Genomic DNA, 12,192 nt, shown 5'->3' with positions numbered 1-12,192 from the left:
TCAGTTTAAAACCTAAAAGAAGGCAGCTTTTATGATTTTCTTTTTTTTATTTTGTATATTTATTACTGTAGGTTATTCCATAAACTGTGTTGATGTGGTTTTAATAATGTTTGAAAAATGATATTGAAAACTCGATGATCAAGCTATTTTATATTGTTCCATCTGTATTTGTAAACAAAATGACTGCAGAACAGGGCATCACTAAGTAAATTTATTAACATTTACCTTTAAATGTGTATTTTTTACATGTTTGTATTTGTCAAAATGACATCAACAACAGGGCATCAACAGAACCATCTACCTGTATTAACATTTTCATTTAAATATTGCTCAATCACTCACGGAATTTCTACAGAAAGAAAAAAAACAGGACAGGACTATATCTTTAAACATTTCCCTTAAAATAGTGTATATCATTTTCAATAAACAAGATGACTTCACAATAGGACATCCGAGACTGCAATGACGAAATGAGTGTCCTCACTTCAGCAGTGGAGGCCAATACACAATACGAGAGTTTCCAGCGGCTTATCTTATCTGGTATGTATGGGTTTATTTTAAACCTAATTATTATATGATTTAGTTAGGTAAGAATATATATGTATGTTGTTTAAATATAGATTTAATATTATTCACTGAAGTAAAAATATGAGAACAATTATAACAATATTTGTGTTCAACATCAGTCAGCCAGTAAATTATTTTTTATCCCCGCTGAAAAAAAATTCGGAGGGGATATAGTATTAGAATCCGTTCGTCTGTCCGTCCGTCTGTGTGTCTGTGCATCCGTCCTTCCGTCCGAAACTTTGTCCAGAGCATAACTCCGATGGCAACTAGGACAATTGCAGTGACCAAGAACCATAACTCTTGTCTACCTAGGTTTTTTAATTATCTCCCCTTTTATATAATTTTAAAGTAAATTTTTGTCCGGAGCATAACTCTAAATCTACTGAAGGGATTTACTTTAAACTTGAAATATAAACAGATGGCAAGAAGGGAAAGTGCAGTGACTAAGAACCAGAACTATATCTACCTAAGATTTTGAATTATCTTCCTTTATTTAATATTAAAGTAATTTTTTGTCCGGAGCATAACTCTTAATTTCCTGAAGGGATTTACGTAAAACTTGAAATATAAACAGATGGCAAGAAGCAGAAGTGCAGTGACTAAGAACCATAACTCTATCTACTTTTTTTGGAATTATACCCCTGTATTTAATTTCAAAGTAATTTTTTGTCCGGAGCATAACTCTAAATCTACTGAAGGGATTAACTTGAAACTTTAAAAAAATAAACAGATGGCAAGTAGGAGAAGTGCACTTACTAAGAACCATAATTTATCTACCTTAGTTTTTGAATTACCTCCCTTTATTTTATTTAAAAGTAAATTTTTGTGGGGAGCATAACTCTAAATCTACTGAAGGGATTTACTTGAAACTAGAAATATAAACAGATGTCAATGAGGAGAAGTGCAGTGAACATGAACCATAACTCTTTTGGCCGTAGTTTTTTAATTATCTCATTTATTTAAAAAAAAAAAAAAATATATTATATTTTATTGATTTATATTATTTAATTACATTTAATTAAATGTTATAGTACATATTTTAGCTTTTCAATTTTTAATATCTCCCTTTATCTTATTTACAATAATATTTTAATTTGAACAACGAAGAATTCACTGTAAAATAAATAGATGAGTTTAAGGAAAAATACAGTGACAAAGAACAGTAACTTTTTAAAGTCCTCTTCTTTAATTACCTCACTTTCTTTTATTTCCTTTTATTTTATTCTCTACAGCATATCTCAAACACTATATAACTAATTGATCCTTGAAATATAAATTGATGGCACAGGTGCCATGTTTTACAAATATTTTTCTACTCTCTAAAACAAATGTTGTCATACACGCAAACACATTTCGGCAGGGATTTGGCACTATTGTGACAAGCTCTTGTTTTTCTAAAAAATGCAAATGTGTGTTGAATATCAATAGGACATTGTGTTTGTCGTAAATCAATTTAAAATATTAAATTAATATACAACAGTGCACTTATTCTGACACGTTTTTTCCACCATACTTTTTGTCAGTTTGTAAGGATGCAATTAAAAAAAGTGTGTATACGACTTTGCATCTGTCCTGCCTAAAAAGAGACTAATCCAGTACCGACCTGTGCACATGTCTACTGCAATAAACAAGCTGTCATACTTGCACTTGTCTTTGGCGTATTTTCAGATGAGTCACTATGTCAATGTATTCAATGTTAATTTTGTCTTTAAAAAATAACAGTGCGTAAATGTATACCCTGTAAATTCAAGTGATTTCAAAATAAAACACAAGTAAATTACTTTTTAACTGTTCTCACTTTAGTTTTTGTTATTGTACTAAAACATAAAAAAGTGTTGCATTTGGTAAATCTTCATAAATGTATAACACTTTTTCTAGAACAAGTATATTTAAACCATTTCTTGTTAACCCGCCACGTGTATTTTATGCCCCTTCAAAGAAGAGGGGGAATATTATTTTGCGGGATGTTTGCCGGTCTGTCGTTCGTGTGTTGGTAGACCAGTTGATTTCCTATAACTAACTCGTCAACGAATTGATATATTGGCTTCATACTTCACATGTGAATTGGTCTTGGACAGTAGATGACCTCTATTGAAATTGGGGTCACTTGTTCAAAGGTCAAGGTCACTGCCAAAATAATTGTGAAAATGATCTGATCAATAACTCGTCAGCAAATTGACCAATAGGCTTGATACTTCACATATACATTTGCCTTGGACAGTAGATGACCCCTATCGAAAATGGGGTCGCTAGGTCAAAGATCAATGTCACAATACATGAGAAAATTCTTTTCCGATCAATCAATCGTCAACAAATTGACCTATTGGCTCGATACTTCACATGTACACTGACCATGGACGGTAGATGTGCCCTATTGAAATTGGGGTCACCAGGTTAAAGGTCAAAGTCACTGTCACAATTAGTGTGAGAATCGTTTCCAATGAATAAAAAATTTACCAATTGACTTGAGACCTCACATGTACATCAGTCTTAGACAGTAGATGATGTCTATTGAAATTTGGGGCACTAGATCAAAGGTCAAGGTCACTGTGACATTAAGTGTTAAATTGGTATCAATTTGATATGTCATCAAAGGATTGAGTGATGGGTGTCAAGGCTCTGTTTTAGGAGGCATCTGTCTCAGACCGCGGAGCTCTTGTTTTTATTTAAACATTCTTTAAATAAAGTTTTGTGATAAACCAAAATGAACTAATGTTCTCTCTCTCTATTGATTTTAGCCTCAATGCATTGAATGCATTCACAGTTTCAACATGCTTTACAACTCTAGAACATCGCTTTAGTTAAATCTTTTGACATTACCTTGTTGATATGATAGGTCGAGGCACTGACAAGCGTTTTGTCGGGTTGAAATCAGTTGGGTTTGTCCTTGAAAACGCTAATAATGCCTTGAATTTGTTTTGTTTGAGGCATGATTTACTTTTATTCCAGAAAACCTGGGTAGCAGAGCAATGAGTATGTCCCAGGAGCATTTGCAGTCATCGTCTCCAGATTATGAGATCCCCATGCTCCACAACCCTCAGTCTATGAACATCATGCAGAGCGAACCTTGGGTTAGTTTTCCTTTTTCATGGCCTCACTTTCAGAGATTGGTGGGTGCATGTAGATTTACCCTTGTGTGTCAATACATCTTTCAATCCAGCTGTGTGTTTTTTTGGTCGTGTGTGATCTAAAATAGTATTGCTCCTAATGTGACAAAACCAGACATATTAACAATCATGTGAACTTGCCTTCTTGTTTATTATATCCCCACAAACGAAGTTTAGGGGGTATTTAGGATGAGCTAGTCTGTCGGTCGGTCGGTCTGTCGGTCGGTCTGTATTAAGTGTCCACTTTCTAATTCAAGTTGTTTTCATGCGATCTTCACCAAACTTGGTCAGATGATGTCTAGGTCTAGTTTGAATATGGGTCATGCCAGGTCAAAACTAGGTCACGGGGTCACTAAGTGGGTTTTGAAAATTGAGCATAGTGTCTAGTACGTTTTAAAAATTGAGCACGGTGTCCGCTCTCTTATTGAAGAAGTTTTCTTTTTTTATTCCATTTTTAGCTCGACTATTATATATGAAATATATATAGTGGAGCTATCCTACTCAACCCAGTGTCGGCGTTTCCGTTGGCGTGCAAATGTTAACGTTTTCGTACTACCCCAATTATTTTCTTTGTCCTTTGACATATTGCTTTCATATTTTGCATACTTGTTTACCAACATGACCCAACCTATAAACAAGAGCAGACAACTGTATCAAGGATTTTGACAGAATTATGGCCCTTTATATACTTAGTTTATTGATAAATCTACGTTAAAGTTTGCGTACTATCCCAACTATTTCCTGTGTCCCTTGACATATTGCTTTCATATTTTGCATACTTGTTTACCAACATGACCCCAACCTATTAACAAGAGCAGACAACTGTATTAAGCATTTTGACAGAATTATGGCCCCTTTTATACTTAGATATTTGAAAAATTTTGCTTAAATTGCCATAACTAATCTATTTATGATCAGATTTTATTAATACTTTGACAAAACAACACATACCTGAATACCACAATGGATTCCACCCCAAAAAAACTCCACGCCCCCCCCACCCCCTAAATCCCTGCCCCCCCCCCCCACCTCCCCCACATTTTTTTTTTCATTTTTTAACTTGTGAACGATCATCTTATAAATGACCCCACCCCACATTATATCCCTCTCTCACCCCCTACCCCCCCCCCCCAATTTTTTTTTTCCTTTTTATTTTTTGAAAGATTGTCTTATAAATGACCCCACCCCACAGTATACCCCCCCCCCCCTCTCAACCCCCCTTTCCCCCCACCTCCCCAGAAAAACAAAATTTCCTTTTTTATTTTTGAAAGATCGTCTAATAAATTATTGAATATGAACAATTTCCCCAAGATGGCTTATGTTATACTGTCAAGCACTCGAATAGTTGAGCATGCTGTTCTCTGACAGCTCTTGTTTAGTTCCTTCGTAAACATAATACACCTAGCATATAACATAATACATAATATGTCAAATATACAAACAATTAGTATATTTGTTTCACAATGCATTACTATATAATGGTACATAGCATTTTTGAAGACTATGATTGGTGTAGATAAAGCATGTGTATTTTGCCTATTACATATTACTAGAAAAATGTTTCAAAAAGTTTTTTATATTACTTGTGATACATAGCATCTGTGAAGACATTAGTTTGTGTGAAATGAATATGTGTGAAATAATAAAAAACAATATTTAAAAGTTTGCAAAAATGGTGTACACAGGTCAATAAAGGTTATAATACAAATATACAAAAAAGAAAGAAAAAAAGGGGTGTTTGTTGCTTTAAGGTAGGTGTTCTTATGTAAGTGAGTATGTGTAAAGATGTTTTTAGGGTCAGTGTATAAATTGGGCATAACAAGAGCCCAGCGAGTATTAAATATATGTAGTTTGTTTTGTGTTGGGATTAATTCCTGGAGTAAAATTCTAGTATTAAAAAATAGTATAAAAGTTTCTACAAGTGGTGTTGTTTACTCCTGTTTGCATTTAAAGATAAAATATTTAGCCAACAATATTATGAAGTTAATGACATGTGAATTGTTTGCATCAGCTAGGGTCAAATTACAAAATGATTAAGTTGCATAATTTAGCTCCAAGTTTTCTAACCTTTCTAACTTGTCGTAAATAAAGTATTTTATATCCATCCAAATTTTTTAAATAGGATGACAATCCCAGAATAAGTGAAAATTCGTTTCTGTGTGCATATTATAAATATCACATAATGTTGATGGAACGAGATTGCATTTATGGAGGAAAGAATTGTTTTGTAAGATGTGCATGAGGTATTTATATTGGAAGTTTCTAAGTTTGGTGTCAATAGTTAATTTGATTGGTTGGTTGAAGATGGTTCTTTGGTTGACGTTTTGATTATTCAGAGTTTCTTTCCATTTATCAAATTGTTTGAATACTTCTGGTTTTTGTTTTAGTATAAGTGCTTTATATGCCATTTTGCAAGCTTTTTGTATTTTCTGTTTTTAAGTAAATTTTCGTATTTCGTAAAAATCTGAAAAATGACCATTATTTGTAACGCGTGATGTTGCATCTTTATAAATAGCATTACCCACTGTAAGGTGTGCTCACTAAATCCGAAATGGCGAGGCATTTAAACATAAATCCATGATCCATACTGTCGAAGGCTTCATTATATCGGAAAAAATAGGAGACCGTTTTCGTTACTTTCATCCATTAGTTCAATAATTTCATGCAAAAGTCTTACGTTTTCGCAATTATATCTTCCTTTGATAAATCCTGTTTGATTTACACTGGTTATATTATTTAAATGAGGTTTTATACGATTGGAAATGGATTTTGTAGCTATTTTGTAATCAACGTTAAGGAGCGAGATGGGCCTCCAGTTATCGATCAAAAGGGTGTCCTTTCCGGTCTTAGGTAGTAAAGTAATTATGCTTTGTTTTTGCAATTATGTTAGATTATTGGTGTCTAAAAAATAGCTTAGAGAATTAACAACATATTGCTTAATATAATTCCAAAATATTTTGTAAAATTCTGCAGATATGCCATCTGATCCTGGACTTTTATTGTTTTTCATGTCTAGCAGTGCTTTAGCGCATTCATACTCTGATAGGTATCTTTGTTCATTTTGCGTTTGTTCTGGGTTTATTTTATGGCAGATATTGGTATAGAGACGTTCATGATGTTTATATCTATATTGTTGTCTTTTTTATAAAGATTTTCATAAAATTTGGCAGTGTTTTAATATTTCGTTTTGATCTTGTATTACGGTATTATTATTAGTTTTTAGTTGTTCAAGTAGTTTTCATCAGAGCTTCACCAAACTTTTTCAGAAGTTGTAGCTATATGATGTTTAGTTCAAGTTCGAACATGGGCCTTGCCGGGTCAAAAACTAGGTCACGGGGTCACTTAGTGCGTTTTAAACATTAAGCATGGTGTGCGCTTTTTTTGTGAAGACAACATGCAAAATAACCTTTGTCAATGCGGCATGTGGGGGTATTCGTCACGTCCGTGACAAAGTTCTGGTATTGGTTCATTTATTTCATAGAAGTGAAGTTTTCAGTCAAAAGTACAATGTGGTTGCATCGGTTGCCTTTTGCCTACCTCACACATACATCTCAGTAAAACTCTTCTCCAACACGTTTTATTTGCTATTGGCTAGTTGGCCCTTTCTTATTGTTATAAATGATAAGGTAATATTTTTCAAATGGAAGAAATGTATGTTTCTCAAATATCAACCCATATATCCTGATTGATGGGGAGATTTATAGTGAGTTGGAAATAAAGTGGTTATGATTAAATTTTAATGTAACTCAATGTATAAATGTGCTATTCTTGTTCTTGTTTATCATTGGTAACACACATACAATGAACAACTGACATTAACTGTTATGAATCTTTCTTTTTTCAGACGTTCCTTGACGAAATCAAACCAGCAAATCAGAAGGACAGCCTGTTGCTACCGTTGTTATCATATTAACCACATACCGAAGAAGCTCAGAGATATAAATGCTGTTTAAGATGTACTGGTCTCTACATACCCCATGTCTGGAGTTAACATGTACAATTGAAGGTCTCTGCATACCCCATGTCTGGTGTGAACATGTACAATTGAAGGTCTCTTCATACCCCATGTCGGGTGTGAACATGTACAGTTGAAGGTCTCTACATACCACATGTCTGGTGTGAACATGTACAATTGAAGGTCTCTACATACCCAATGTCGGGTGTGAACATGTACAATTGAAGATCTCTACATACCCCATGTCTGGTGTGAACATGTACAATTGAAGATCTCTACATACCCATGTCTGGTGTGAACATGTACAATTGAAGGTCTCTACATACCTCATGTCTGGTGTGAACATGTACAATTGAAGGTCTCTACATACCTCATGTCTGGTGTGAACATGTACAATTGAAGGTCTCTACATACACCTTGTCTGGTGTGAACATGTACAATTGAAGATCTCTACATACCACATGTCTGGTGTGAACATGTACAATTGAAGGTCTCTACATACTCCATGTCAGGTGTGAACATGTACAATTGAAGGTCTCTACATACACCATGTCAGGTGTGAACATGTACAATTGAAGGTCTCTACATACCCCATGTCTGGTGTGAACATGTACAATTGAAGGTCTCTACATACCTCATGTCTTGTGTGAACATATACAATTGAATGTCTCTACATACCCCATGTCTGGTGTGAACATGTACAATTGAAGGTCTCTGCATACCCCATGTCGGGTGTGAACATATACAATTGAAGGTCTCTACATACTCCATGTCTGGTGTGAACATGTACAATTGAAGGTCTCTACATACCCCATGTCTGGTGAGAACATGTACAATTGAAGGTCTCTACATAACCCATGTCTGGTGTGAACATGTACAATTGAAGGTCTCTACATACCCCATGTCAGGTGTGAACATGTACAATTGAAGGTCTCTACATACCCAATGTCTGGTGTGAACATGTACAATTGAAGATCTCTACATACCCCATGTCTGGTTTGAACATGTACAATTGAAGGTCTCTACATACACCATGTCTGGTGTGAACATGTACAATTGAAGGTCTCTACATACCCCATGTCTGGTGTGAACATGTACAATTGAAGGTCTCTACATACACCATGTCTGGTGTGAACATGTACAATTGAAGGTCTCTACATACCCCATGTCTGGTGTGAACATGTACAATTGAAGATCTCTACATACCCCATGTCTGGTGTGAACATGTACAATTGAAGGTCTCTACATACTCCATGTCTGGTGTGAACATGTACAATTGAAGGTCTCTACATACCCCACGTCAGGTGTGAACATGTACAATTGAAGGTCTCTACATACCACATGTCTGGTGTGAACATGTACAATTCAAGGTCTCTATATACCTCATGTCTGGTGTGAACATGTACAATTCAAGGTCTCTACATACCACATGTCTGGTGTGGACATGTACAATTAATGAATTGATGTAGACAGAAGTCGCATAATGACATATCACAACAAAAAGTGGAAATCCAGACAGTCTTGTGGCCAGCCATGTTTTTATGTGGCCATCCAAGTTGTGTTCAAAGAAAGCAATAGTTCATGTTTTATTGGAACTATGATGCTGATAGTCATTTTATGTAAAAGGCTTTTATGAACTATATTTACTCAGTATAATAAGATTAAGATTTCTTGATAAAAGCAATAATGAGCAATATAATTTTAAGAGCAAAATTACATTGTCTGTATTATGAAATTTTATTTTGGAAATGTTATGGAAAATATAATGTTTCTTAATATATGTCTATGAATATTGATTTTAACATTTGTCAAATCTGTTTAAATGATGCTGGTAACTTTGACAAAATTGAAAGAAAATGTATTCTTTTCATGTAATGAGACATGCTTCAGGTTTTTTTTTTTGGCTTAACATGTAATATAGAGGTGGTAGTTACACACATTGTTTAGACAGGTTGATAATTTTAATGCTAAGGCTTTGATACTCTTAAGTGTGCCCATTGGTGTCAGGTGTTTTTGTCAAGCATCTTGTTTATTATCTTAGTATTTCAAGACAATATTGATTAATTTTAGACAAAATTATTTAATCTTCCTTAAATTGTCTATTCTGTATTTACTTCCAGTTATTTATTAATTTGCTTGAACATGATTGAAGAATGACTTTTTTGTTGCTTAAAATGCTTTGAGCATTTAAAAACAAAAATATATGATGTGGGAATAATGTCTAAAGTTATGATAATTATTTTTTGTTTTTGTTAAGTTAATTATGCTTTATATGTTTGTGTATAGACATTTAGATGACCAGATTAACCTGACCAAGAATTCTTGATCAATGTGTATATCGGTCACTTCATTTGTCATTTGTATATAGAGCGATTGCGAAATGATCGTATTGTTAATGAAAATCATGCGTTTATTGTTGCCATTTTGATGTTCGCTGTTAACATGTATTTATACAAACAATTTTCATCCTGTACATCTTTTGGATGCCAGATAATAAAAGCAAACATTGCTTGTTGAGATGCTCATTTAAAACTTTCTTAATGGTACAGAACAACACATTCTGAAGAGGCTAATAAATTTTGCTTTAGGCAAAAGGAACATCTTGTTACTAGTATATGTACTGCTTTTCATTAAATAAAGTCAAGCAACTATTGAAAGATTGGTTTAACTTTGTTTTGCATTATCTTAAGAAAAATTTATATATACTACTTGGAAATCAGTCAATTGCAAATCAAGCGAGAGTGATTTAACATGCTAACACTTGTCAATAATTGAATTGTCTCTCTTTGTACGTAAGATATAGGGATGTTGTTGCTTGAAAAACAAAGTTGTATCCGTTGTTAGATAATGCTTTTGTTCATCTCTCAACATAACAAGTACATTCATACAGTTATTAAAAATATGACACTCTTTATTCTCAGCCATCAGTTTGTATTGGGATTTTGTGGAATACTTACTAAACTAATATACGTCTGTTTAATGAATTAATAGCTATGGTACAATATGATACTCAGTGTTAAAAAACATGTGTAATAAAATTATAATGGCATTTATTTGAAATCATAAAATTTAGTTTTCCATACAATGCTTACAGTTTTGCAATTGCGACGATAAAGGAAATTTTCTGCTAAAAAAAATGTCTGTTAAAGACATGTGTATATTGTAGCAATTATATTGTACTTGTATTTATATTATACATGATAATAATTGACTTATGGCTGATGATAGCGGCAGTTTACTATTTGTGTAACAGTTTGACCATATTTCCTTAAACATGTGATTGTTTATAATGAACTGTAATTGAATGCATGAAACATTGTGGTTCTGTTGCTTAACAGCTGAAAATAGCTTGATGTTTGTTAATTGTGTGAAATGTTTCAAATTAATCATATTGATACATAGAAAATAAAATTACATTTTGCGTTAATTTAAATGCATATCAAACAATTGTTACCATACAAGCATATTTGCATTGAACTTAATTGATACTTTGAGATGCAATTTTTACATTAATGTGTAAATATTTTCATCTTTTCCAAATGAACATTTTGCATTTGTAAATATAGGGTTTATATAAACTTTATAGAAACTTATTAAATGCTTTATATAAATTGATTGTGTACCTCATATTGATTAAAAACTCTCTTATTTATTGCACAGTTGTGTGTGCATATGTCTGACTTATGTCTTCATAGTCCTTAAAGTTAAATTACTGTAAATAGTATTTTATAATAATGTTAAAATATTTATCTAAACTATATACAGGTTATCTGTTTAATTAAGTTTCATACATTTGCATTGTCTAGCTAATTAAATTGGAGTGTTTATATTCTTGCCTACATGCAGTGTATGGTTTAGACAAAGCACATTACACAACTCATGTTGTTTTATCCATCATTACTAACCAGTGTTAAGTCCGTAGAGGTTAAAGTATACTAAATATTTCGGTTGTGCAATGCTATGCTCTCTAAATAAATCAACACCATTTATTGATTTTCTATGTGGGCACCTAAATTCCTATGACTTTATTTGTGAATATTTATTTGAATGTGCGGTAGGGAAAACATTGTTTGCTTGAATGTTAGAAACTTAAGGTTGACATCTTGAAAGATGGCAGTAAACATTTAACTGCAGAGTAGCTGGGGAAAAGATTGCTGTTAAACAATGTAAGACAGAACTCCACGCAAGATATGTCATGCATGCGATATGCATGAACTATCTTTTTAAAATAATTTGAATCTGAATTATCTTTAAGAAATAGTATGGTTATGAGGGTCTCTATGTGCAAAATGTTGCATTTATTTAGCGTACAAGTTATTGCTTAAACATTGAATTTGTTATGGAAATAATATAGTTTATGTGACTTAAAGAGATTTACATGTTTATGTTAGTGATGTGTTTTTGCTGATCCAAGTCTGTTCCTGCACACTATTTAAAGTAGATAACTACAAGTTATCTCATTTAAATGGGAAAAGTATTGTACTGTGAAAAAGTGTTGTGAATTCAAATAAAAATACTATGAACTGTTGTATTAGTACTATATTTGCTCCCCTATTCAAACTA

The 12,192-nt window shown here is 33.1% G+C and overlaps 1 long non-coding RNA gene across 3 annotated transcripts in view; it reads left to right on the top strand.

The window, feature by feature from the left end:
* The window catches only part of LOC127862375 (uncharacterized), a 30,815-nt gene extending 18,662 nt beyond the window's left edge, over positions 1–12,153 (top strand). For 2 of the 3 annotated variants that reach the window (XR_008040577.1, XR_008040578.1), the window contains exons 4-9: positions 447–540; positions 3,517–3,638; positions 7,519–7,724; positions 8,208–8,251; positions 8,340–8,471; positions 8,604–8,949. This is a non-coding gene — a long non-coding RNA (uncharacterized LOC127862375). The other variant, XR_008040576.1, reaches the window with a different exon arrangement.
* The last annotated feature ends 39 nt before the right edge of the window (positions 12,154–12,192 follow it).

Source organism: Dreissena polymorpha, chromosome 16 (genome assembly GCF_020536995.1).
Source record: "Dreissena polymorpha isolate Duluth1 chromosome 16, UMN_Dpol_1.0, whole genome shotgun sequence".
NCBI classification, from domain to species: Eukaryota; Metazoa; Mollusca; class Bivalvia; order Myida; family Dreissenidae; genus Dreissena; species Dreissena polymorpha.
The sequence above is the reverse complement of the archived record's forward strand: the minus strand, read 5'-3'. Positions and strand labels throughout refer to the sequence as shown.